Consider the following 12,309-nt stretch of genomic DNA (forward strand, 5'->3'; position numbering starts at 1 on the left):
TGAGATCAAAATCTATGTGAAAAAAAAAAAATATTAAAACTGATCTCGGAGCTTCAATTAGATTACAAACATTTTTCAGTTCGATTTGATTAAGATGTGTATCCCTATTTGGAACAAAATACTACTATTAAAATAACAGAGCTATAAACTGAAGAATGTCATATATGATATATGTCTAGTCTCGTATTGTCCCACTCATCTCTATAGATTCACAAGCCGCCGATTATATTGCGTATGCACTTTGTGACCAAAATAGAAGAATTTGGTAAAAGGTTCAACCTGTGTGTCTAAAGAGTAATACACGTACATATACCTTTGAACTACCTGTTTTCGAGTTTAATTAATACTTAAAACACATGTGCTAAAAATGTCTTTGTTAAGTTTCTTGTTGGAATTTCACTATTTAAAATATCTATATTTTAGGAAACGAAAAAAATGTGAATGTGAGAAATCTGACCTGAAGTCGGGGGGAGAAGAAGGCCACTAAGGAAGATAGTCAGGGAGAGGATGTGCGTAGAGTTTCAAGAAGTCTCTCCAACAAAAGACATTGTCTTTGATCTGGTTGAAACTCGTGCCGTACCGTACTGGAGCCGACATGTCTGACGACATGTATTTTGATCTCTCCTCGTACGGTAGCTCGAAGAATCTCTTACACACTTCTATCATATTCCTGCTCACATCAGAAATAAATGGTGATACATAGATGCATAAGAGCGCTTTCACCCACCTAAGTAAACCAAACAAAGCCAAACCACCAACAATTAAAAAATTCAAAAAAAAAAAAAAGAATCTCAAATGAAGAGCCCTAACATGTTCATATGACCATGATCAATATGTTTCGTCACACTTTCCACAACCAAAATAAATAAAATAACTAACACAAATACTCTATTGTCCTTGGCTTTCCCATATATCTCGTATGACATCTTTTTTATTCCCTTCGGATGATCAATAACTTCACCTCGAAATATCATACATCAAACAATATTTTTATATCGTGTAGCTCATAAACAAATTGAGTTCACATATATGATATATGACCAATTGTTATAACTATATATGCAAAATTGAACAGCATGCTTACTAGCGTACATCTATCTCGCATACTTATACACATTATATTTGCTTGTCAAAAAAATCAAAAAAATCAAAAAAAAATCAAAAAAAAAAAAAACACACACACACACACACATTATATTTATAATAAAATTTCAGTAAAAGTTAACAAAGAACAAAGAATTAGTAGAAGATTTTAAGCAAGACTCTCTATGCTTTCACCTTCTTATCAGCAAACACGATTTTGGATGTCTCGCGAGGTTGAGCATTAATTGTATTGCGTCCAATAATGAAATTACTTGAATGCGCCAAATGAAGGGGTTAGTTCATATCAGCAGCCTTTTTAAGCAGTAATAATAGTGAAATTTGATTGATTGGAATAGTTGAATATGGCTTATTGAAAGGGTTATTTATAGTCAAAGATAGTGTGGGCTTAGAAATATTCTTGTTAGGTTAATTATAATAGATGCTAGAGAATGAATATATTACAATATCTTAGTGATAAAGATTAACCATGACAATTGTTCCCCATAGCACGGGAATTCCAGCATATCACAATGATTAATCATTGAATTAAAAGGCACAAAAGATGACACTGGGCGCATAGCGCCACCTTTTTTCTCATGATTACCAACTAATTCATTAAAATCACCAATCATAAACCAATGATTAATTCAAAAAGAACCAATATCCATTAACTTTTCATGATTTCCATTTCCTCAGTTCATCTTTCTCTTTCTTCACCCTGACCCAGATTCCGAGATCGTCAAACGTCCGAACAGACTGTCTTGCTCGCTCTTCTAGACCTTTAGCTTCCGAATCTTCCTTTGTAAACTCTTTTGCTCCAGATTGGACGACCAACCCTTGGAGTCACCTTTTAATTTATTTAATGTTAGGTTGAAAAAAAAAAAATTAACCATATAGTAGTTTACGTAATATAATAGTTCCGTCCGATATTGTCGGTGAAAATTCTTAAACTGACGGCAACTCAATGTTGTTGTTTGTTATAGAAGTTACTAATGATCGATCACAAAGAACAATCCATTTCAATGATAGTTTTTTCTTTTGGTTTAAATAATGAATTTACAATTGTACTACTAAAGTATTGAATTTTCGTTTGATTTACATATATTACAATAATAATATGTTTCTATTTAATCTTACGTATGTAGTAGATCAATACAATAAAAACACAATGTTTCTTTCCAGAGCTTGACACCTCAGCTTCTGTGTTGAAGCAGGTGTTGACACCTCAGTAAAAATCAACAACCTATCAAATTATAACAATTAATACATGTCAGGTTTTCTCATTATGTGGACAAAGCAAATCAAAAAAGCTTTGTAACACTGCGTTTAATCAATTGCTGAATTTATGTTCTTCGTCGCCGTCGTACCAACCTTCGACCGATTGTTAGTCGATTGATTGATTGCTTGTGGTGGATTTCACAACAATGGAGTACGTAAACCCAGAAGGTCTTCGATTTGATGTCGCCAATTCAATGAGGTATGTTTCCCATCTCTCTATTCCTTGTCTTTGTTTGCTGATTCCTTGTCTTTGTTCGATTCAACGATATACTTATATATGAACACAAAATTTCAACTTTGTTTTTAGTTCTGGTGTTTTCGAGATGGGCAATACCAAAGAAATTGCAGCTGTCTATGGTCCAAGAGAGGTACTTGATTTGACCTATAAAGATTGGTGCTTCAGTTGTATATAATCCAGTGAATTAAGCGAATTGGTTTATTTCTGTTTGTTTTAATTGTATGTATCTATCTCGGTGAGAGAATTTGATCTCCGACGGAGAAGCCAAGTTGCATATCTAATCTTAAGCTGATCGGAGATTGGAAAGTGTTGGTGCACGCAGATCTGCTATATTATATTGCTTCATCGAAGATTCTGAGGTTGACTAAGTTTGAGCTTCTCTGCGAATTGTCTCTATGATCTGTATCATTAAAGAAACAGAGGAGGAAGAAAATGACGTCGGGGACGAGAATGCCGACATGGAGGGAGAGAGAAAACAACAAGAGGAAAGAGAGACGACGGAGAGAAATGGCAGCTAAGATCTTCACCGGATTGAGAATGTACGGTAACTACGAGCTTCGTAAGCATTGCGATAACAACGAAGTTCTTAAAGCACTCTGCAACGAAGCTGGTTGGATCGTCGAGCCTGATGGCACCACTTACCGCAAGGTTCGTTTTTTTCTCCAATCTGGATCTCATTTTTTTTTTTATCTCTTTGCTTACTCAGATTCAAAACAAGAGCATGCATTGGTATGTATATGCTTTCCTGAGTTGCCAGAGTTTCTGCAGGAGGTTTTCAACTATGTGATAAGTTCCCTTAATTGATAAATAAAGATGAAGATCGAACAAGAAGGAGAAGAGAAGGAGAAGGAGAAGAGAAGTGTATTCGGGAATCAGAGAAGGAGAAGAGAAGCTGATGATTCGTTCAATGTGTTAATTGTTCTTGTATATGATCCTTTAATAATTAGAAGATTTTGTGTGCTGGGGAGGATAACCTCGTGGCCACCCTTCTGTTATTGACAACACAATGCTTCTTAAGAAGTTTGCTGGTGAAGGAGGAGAAAGGGTTGATGTGCAAAAGATGTTTGCATACATTGGACTGTTTACACTTGTTGCTCTCTGGTGGCTTGGTATAATAATATCTTCCATATTTTAGTTTTGCAAGTATCATCCAAAACATAACATATGAGACAGGGAATTGTTTGTCTCTTGATCAAAAGTTTGTGTTTTTGGTTGTTTGTTTTCAGTGTGGCCATTAACAGCACTCGGGATGAACCCAAGTTTACCATACCACACTCTAAAAGTTGATGAAGTTGTCTTAGCCAACGGTTTTGTTAGACGTGTCCTCTCTGACTATTTTTGGTATGTTACAATGATTCTATGTTGTCAGCTTGATGATTCCAAGTCTCAAGCATTTAGCGACAATTTTTCCAAAAACTTATCATCTACAGAAACTCTATCATTAGAAATATACCACAGCAACAACAACATAAAAAGGAACACTAATCTGTCTCAAACGCAAAAGCTGGAGAATCTTCTTGGTCTTAGGGTCAATGGCATTGATACTGCAAAATAATTCAAGGAACAACAGATAGGGACAACAGATACTCTCTTCTTTAATTTTTCTTCTTCTACTTATTCTTCTTATTGTCGAATGGGGATCAGAGGAATCAAGCACCAAGGATTCCAATCTACCCAGCACGAACGGGAAACATAATCGAAATCCGCTAGAAGACAATCTTTTCAAATTTGTCAATAACAAAAAAAACATCACGGTTAAACAAAATAAGAAAGAGCTCCTGAATTGGACCGACACACAATGGGCTTTTTATTTCTACCATGTTCGAATACTTTCTAAATAAACCAAGTAATCAGTTCTACAGTAAAATAAAATATTAACAATAGAATATATATGTCAATACATAAACCAACAACCAAAATAAAGTAAAAATAACAACATAACAAAACAAACAACCTCCAATACATCGTAAACAATCAACACAACCATAACACTATACAAATCCAACACAAACATACAAAAAAATACACAAAACAATACATAATAAAAAAGAAAAAAAAAACACACACAATAATTAAATTACACACAACAAACCAAAAAAAAATTAAAAAAAAAAACATAAAAACTCTCCCAGCGGCGTAGCGCGGGTACTATCCTAGTATTGTTAATGACTAGTGACATACATGAAATTAAACTTAAACTGAATTTAAATTTTAAACTTTCATGGTCAGGTTATGTTTGACTGATACAATGGTGAAGAAGGTTCAAATGCTTATGCAATATGAAAGTGAGGGATTGATTTTAACAAGATGATGATGTATTGTATATACTGCATAGCTTAGTCGAACCTTCTATACCACGCACGTGCCTTAGCCTCAAAAGTCAATACCATAATCTATCGAACCGGTTATATTTTGCATGACATGAATGCATGGATTTATTTTGCTAGTCACTTAAATATCAGCTTTCACTGGGCCATAAGTAAGTTTAAGGCCCAATAACATTTTCCGTAGAACAAAGAGAAACGTATCTTTCGGGTAAAAAATGAATCAGTTTAAAGACGGGTCAACACTGAACATTGAACCCGACCAGGGTATTGTAGTTTGTAGGATCCGCGTGTTTTCTTAGTTTTGTTTCCCATTTTTGCCCTGCTAAGATTATTTTGTTTAATCTTAATTTGCAGTGGAAATTTCGGTAATAGGCCATTAAGAGATGGTTATTTTTCTACCAACAATATTGAAACTATTATTGTAATTGGTAAATATGAAACCTACGTCAATAATTATTACTTTTCAGGTGGTCCAAAGGCCTTACACTAACCTTTCATGGTTTCGTTTTCACTGGTCAGCTGTCGACTTTATGTTCTTTCCTCATACTTGCAAATTTCGTAATACAGCAGATGTGTCTTATGGGTGGTTGCCCAAAAAAAAAAAGATGTGTCTTATGGGTAGTATAATGATATTTACCCTCTAATATAGAAAAACACATTGTTTGCAAATAAAAAATGTGAATATTATATATGGACGGCATAATACAATGTAATCATTTCGTATTTTCTTCAGTTTTTCTTTTTACGTTCCTATTTACCACGTTTTTAGCAATCTTTTCTATATTTCTCATACATTATTTACTCTTGTCAAACATATGTTCCTTTTCTTTTTACCAAGCTTTTGTTTCACCTTTTGGGATTTTCGTTAGCCTAATTAAATGAGTCGAATATTAAGGTTGACTTTTTATTGTGCTGGTGAAAAAGACAATCTTCAGATAAATACTTTGGTTATCCTATACTGTATATCGCTTTTATACAGTAATTAAGAAATCTCTACGTACCCTATGAATTTTTCATAAACAAATATGTATGGAGAATTTAAGTTTTTGTGAGATTTTCCCAAACAAAGTTTATTTAAAAGCAAATTACTTGAAAATAAAATTTGTGCATTTATTTAGTTGGTTTATTACATAACAATAAATAAGAAACAGAAGATGAGTGTAAAAGCAACCCTCATAGACCTGTAAGAATTATAATTGCACAAACTACAAAACCATTTAATACTAAACCAAAATGGCAATATTTCATAAGAAGTTAAGAAAAATAAAAATCAGGGAATCTTTTATTTGGGTAAGGGACGATCATTGACAGTTTCCTTGATGTAAAAGTCCAAATCATGATTACATTACATAGATGTGATGAAAATGTATCTTTTTAAACTTCATTACAAAAACAAAAAAAAACGCTACTGACTACTACGTCCTTTATTTATTTTTTTCTTGTTAACCACAACGGTTCTAAACCGAATCCAAATCATTGACGTCCGGTTTAGCAATGCTCTCGGCAGCGTTATGATTAAATGACTTAAAAGATTTCCCGCGTATTCCTATCCTTGTAGTAAAAGCTTTAATATTTGAGGTTGATTTGGTTCGGTTTATATTTAAAAGCTTTAATATCCGCGTATTCCTATCCTTGTAGTAAAAGCTTTAATTTATTTTGTTTAAATACAATTTTTTTATTCTTTTCTTCTTTCAAACAAACCATTTTGGTTTGGTTTTCTATAATTTTTTTGTTTATGATTCTTATTTTCAGTCTATCTCTACACTACACTTAAACTTTCACAATCTTTTATTTTTTTTGGAAGATGATCATAAAATATTATTATATATACACACTATTTTTTTTCTTTTAAAAATGATCCTTAGCTTGTAAAATACTAGTCCTGGGCGTTCGGTTTAACCGGGTTATCCAGGTCGGGTTAATCGGTTTAAGGAAAATTTGGTTTTAAAAAATTTGAATTCCTAAAATAATTCCTAAAATTCGGTTTTTAAACCGATCGGTAATCGGATACCGAACCGAGAAAACCGAAATCCGAATTCCTAAAATAATTGTACCGATCGGTTTACTTCTCCTCTCTCATTCATTGCCGAAAACCGAATGTTTCGGTTTGATCGGTTTATGCCGATTGCCCAGGACTATAAAATACAACATTAATCATGGATGAATTATGTCACTGTATATGATATCAATTAAACCAAATATCCAAAATTTTGAAGAAACCCCAACTATTTGTAAACTTTCATACACAAATACTATTTTTTATTGTGTGTTAATAATTTAGGTCTTCAATGAATTTTTCTCAAAACAAAAATCAGATTTTTTTTATTTGTTTGAGAACAAATTACACATTAACCTTAGCTTGTAAAATACAACATTAATCATGGAAGAATTATTTGTCTGTACATGATATCAATTACTCTCAACGGTGCAGAATCAAAATGTATACTAGTGTTTAGTGTACAGAAACGAAAATAGACACTAAAATTAGATAACTAGCGTTAAAAGCATCATGTGCAATAAAGCTATGACACCAACTCATATGGATGTTTATGAGTCTCAAATTTCTTAAATGCCTAAACTACAAAACCATATACATAAATTGCTGAATATAGAAACATTGCATACGAAGTAGAAGAAGTGAAAAATTAAAAATTAAAACAAATTAAGAAAATTCAGGGAATCTTTAGTTGTGATGACAGTAAGAAATATCAAATGAAAATTGGGATACTAATTGACCAACATCATCATCATCATCATCTTCCCCAAGTTTTAAAAAAAAAGCTTTTGAACTCTTCAAAAATTTCTCTACATTTCATCTTCTTGATACACTATGTCTATCATGCTTTTCCTCATTTTCTTTCTATCCATCATCTCTCCAATTCAGATGGATTCTCCTAAATGTGCTAAGTTCTCAAAGTTTCCCACCAAGGGATACACCATGGTGTTCAAGGTATCTCTTCAAGGTTGTGGAAGGTTCACAAAGATCCAAGATGCCATTGATGCAAGCATTGGCTCAACTGTAACCAAGACCCTCATACTCATTGATTTTGGCATCTATAGGTTAGTCTTTCACTCTAATCTTCTTCTTTTTGCTTATAGTATTTAGATGTGGTGTCTAATCATATTTATATTTTTGTTCGGGAGAGAGTTTTTGTTCCTAAGAACAAGAACAACCTTGTGATGCAAGGTATGGGGTTCTTAAGGACATCTATTGAATGGAACAACACAGCCTCTTCATCCCATGGAACATTTGAAAGCTTCTCTGTGGCTCTCTATGGAGATCAATTCACAGCCAAAAACATAAGTTTCAAGGTAAGAGTGATTCTCTGATTTTCTTATATGATTTTGAAGTATAATTTACTTACTTCTATGGAAATTTTCGTTAAGTTGTCTCATTTTAATAACAGAGACATTTTTTTGCTTGGAACTTAAGATACTGGTAAAATAAGTAAAGTGGTCTTTGTTCTGTTTTATGGTTTTAAAAGAGATGTATCATCCTTCGTAGATAGTTTAAATTTGATAGAGTATCTCATTAAAATCTTCCTCTGTTTTATGGTTTCTAATGATTGTCTCTCTTTCTTACACAAAATTTTGAGATATTGTTTCCTCTGTTTTATAGTTTCTAATGAATTATTTACTTCGTTGGTGGATAGTTAGACTTAATGATGTATCTAACAAAATTTTCTCTGTTTTATTGGTATCTAATGATTTTTTTTTTCCTGTTTTATGGCTTCTAATAAACTTCTCTACCCTTAACGTTTTGTCATTTGCATGGTATAAGAACACGTCTCCCGCACCCAACCCCGGAGCAGTCGATGCACAAGCCGTGGCTCTAAAAATTGTAGGTGACAAAGTTGCCTTCTATGGATGTGGCTTCTATGGGAACCAAGACACACTATTAGACCAATAAGGAAGGCATTACTTCAAAGAGTGCTTCATCGAAGGATCTATAGACTTCATATTCGGTAATGGGAGATCGCTTTATGAGGTAAGAAAAAAGATACAACAATATCATTATTAACGTTTCTCACATAGAATTTTGACATGTAATTAACAATCCGAAACCATATACTTTCCTCCTTTTCAGGATTGCATAATTCATTCCGTAGCAAAGGAGAATACAATCGGGTGTATTACGGCAAACGGAAGGGACACGTTAAGAGACCGAACCGGATTTGTTTTTGTGAATTGCCAAATTAAAGGAAGTGCGAAAGTTTGGCTTGGGCGTGCGTGGAGACCATATGCGAGAGTTGTCTTCTCCAAGACATACATGTCAAAAGTCGTTTCTCTTGATGGGTGGAATGACATGGGAGATCACAAGACGCAAAAGACGGTGTATTACGGAGAACATCGGTGCTACGGACCTGGAGCGAATCATAGTGAACGAGTTCCCTATGGGAAGCAACTCACCGATAAGGAAGCAGCTCCTTTCACCAACATATCCTTTATCGATGGTGAGCAATGGCTTTAGAGCATACCTCTGTTTTTTTATCTTAAGAGCACACCTTTGTTTATGCAAGTAATCTATGTAAGATTAACTGCTTTTTATCTTAAGACTCATGTGAAAGAATCCTCTGTTTGTTGCCTTTTTGTTTTCTCGATTAAGATTGAATGAACCAAACCCGAAGCATCATCACAGATTTAGGCCAAAACATTATAAACCAGGAGTAATAATCTCAGTGTGGATGATAACTAGATGCAAAGCACTTTGGACTCAACCAGCATAAAGAACAAAGATAAGCCCAAAAAATAAAAACCAAAAGCATCATAACATATGTAGGCTAAGTTATTATAACCAGGAGTAGTTTCCAACTAAGCTTTGCATGCACATGTAAGTAACACTATCATCTGTGTTATTCAAAAAGCCCTGCAACTAGGTATATAAATGATCATGGATTGTGATGGTGTCATTTGCATAATACAGGAAAAAGCGGTGGACTTGCCTTTTCTTTTGTGTAACTTGCTTTGGCTACTCAGTGCTTGTTGTTGCACTCGGAAGGATAGACTCCAAAGGGGAAACGGAACTCTGAGCAAAAGAATTGAATCCAATCTATTCAACATTCTTTGACACATTTACCATAAACACATCCTCTAGAAGAAATTTTGTATCAAGCGTAAAGGTTAATTCCATTCAGAAGACAATGTTTACAATCTATGACTCTAGATCAAAACCACAGCTCCAGGAACTTTCGCAAACACAGCAAAGCTAGTGAGTGAAACAGGGCCAAGTCTTGATCTTGAACTTTCTCATACGGCAACTTCAGAGAATTCTCTGGTTTTGACACTGCAGCCACGACAGAGCCTACTCTTGGTACAACCACACACAGGGTCATCATACACTGAAAGGGTCGCTCCTACTGACTTAGAAACTGAAACTAAAAACATTACAGCACTTCCTCCCTTGATGATGGCATAGATGACCCTAGTGTATGCAGGTTGGTCAAAGAAGGATTGGTTGGGAAAGGCCTTGTAAATAACCAGTTTGCAACACTGAAAATGCCGGGACTGAATGTAGACGATGAGTCCATCATGTTGGATATGACGACTCCTTTGTAAAATACCGGTAACAGGAAGATGCTAGCTGGAGGCCAAGGGAACCGTGATGGTCGAGGCTAGTTTCTCATGGTTTGGTTTCTTTCTCCACAAGCAAAAGCTTCAACTTGTTTTCTCATGTTATTTCATCCTAGAATTGTATACTAATCTCTACCAAACTCTAAACTATCTCTAAGAATCTACCTAGAAATCTTTTTGGGATATTCTGACCCAACTGAAAACACTCATTAGGATCAGGGACAAAGACTCTACCTTTACCTCATTTCAGCATGGCAAACATTCTATAACCATCATTTCGTCCATTTTCTTACACCGGTCGAGTAGTCGGCTCTTGCAATTCAGGTAACGCCGTTTTTCTTTTTTTTTCGTTATTAATACAATTCTCAAACTTAAGGAATCATATATATATATAAAAGTAAGGCTTTGGTCTCTCCTTATTGGTTAATTTTCTTTTAATACTTTCTCATTTTTTTATTTTTGTATTTGCTTTCTAATTGTTTAATTGCTTTAAATAATATTTAAGACATAATTAATACAATATATTTAATTCATACATTAAAACAAAATTCTAATTGAAAATAAAATAAATTATGCATTAATCATATTTTACCACTTAATCCTATTCAAACACAATAAATAATATTTGTAACTCCAGTAATTCTAAATGTAACTTCCATCACTTCTTATCATATAAATAAGCATTGCCCTATTTTTTCATATTAGCATTTTTTACTTTCTCATTTTCACATTCTCTCATTCTCTTCCACAATATCTCAAATCATTTTTTTTATGTTTTCAATTTCTTATTTTTGTTGTATGAGTTACAAAAAACCAAATGAAATATCATTGTAAAAATTTAATGCGAAATTTTAATTTTAAAGACTACATGATGTATATATTTTACATTGTTTTTATATTTTAAGATTCATCTCCATTATCTAATTTAGATTATCATATTATAAGTAATCATTCTCTCCTCCTCTCTCACCAATATCAAATGTTGTTATATCTAATATGTGTTGTAAGAGTATGATTCTATATTTTAATTTAGAAAGTATTATATATAATTAACATTGTTTTTAATTTTTATTTTATTTATATAAAAATAAAATATTTCTTTTATATTTCTTGCCTTTCTAATCTATTCATATTTATTTTTAAAATTTCCATAGCTAAATTTAAATTCACATATGTTGGTTTTAACAAAAAATCAAGTTTATTTGAGAATCTGTTTTAAAAGGTTTATCTTCATTGTCTATTTTAGATTAGCATCTTATAAGTCATTATTTTTCATACTTTTACAATACTCACCACACAATAAGGTCATGAAGTTGAAATCATTCATCTCTAATTCTCTATTATGTACTCTGATTATCTTACATATTCATGTATCATTTTTAATAATTTAGAATGATCAATATAATTATCCATTATAAAGTCTATTTTATTTTGTAAAGTCTATTTTGTTTTGTGATCCAATAGATAAATATGTAAAGATCAATATAATATTTATATTATTTAAGATTTGAGGTTTTTGAAAACAAAAAGAACTTAATTATAAAAAATTGATTTTCTTGATTTAAGCAAAATGAAAAATGATTCCAAAAGGAAATCATGTTTAACTGGAAGTGAAATATAGAAAATAATATAATTATTAAAATACCATTTACCTAAACCCTCTAAAGATGAAACCATTAGTATGAAATCTAGCACTATAAATTAAATTGATGAGTGAAAAAAAAAAAAAAAAACAAAAGGATTGAAATTATTCTTGGGGTTTTAAAAAATCTTTAGATTGAAGTTCATATAATTTTTTTAAAAAACTAATTT

General features: G+C 32.7%; 1 pseudogene; it reads left to right on the top strand.

Moving 5' to 3' along the window:
• The first annotated feature begins 7,810 nt into the window (after nucleotides 1-7,810).
• On the top strand, nucleotides 7,811-9,397 carry LOC147943311 (putative pectinesterase 14; annotated as a pseudogene).
• Nucleotides 9,398-12,309: the final 2,912 nt, after the last annotated feature.

Source organism: Camelina sativa, chromosome 5, assembly GCF_030686135.1.
Source record: "Camelina sativa cultivar CO46 ecotype springtype chromosome 5, ASM3068613v1".
NCBI lineage: Eukaryota > Viridiplantae > Streptophyta > Magnoliopsida > Brassicales > Brassicaceae > Camelina > Camelina sativa.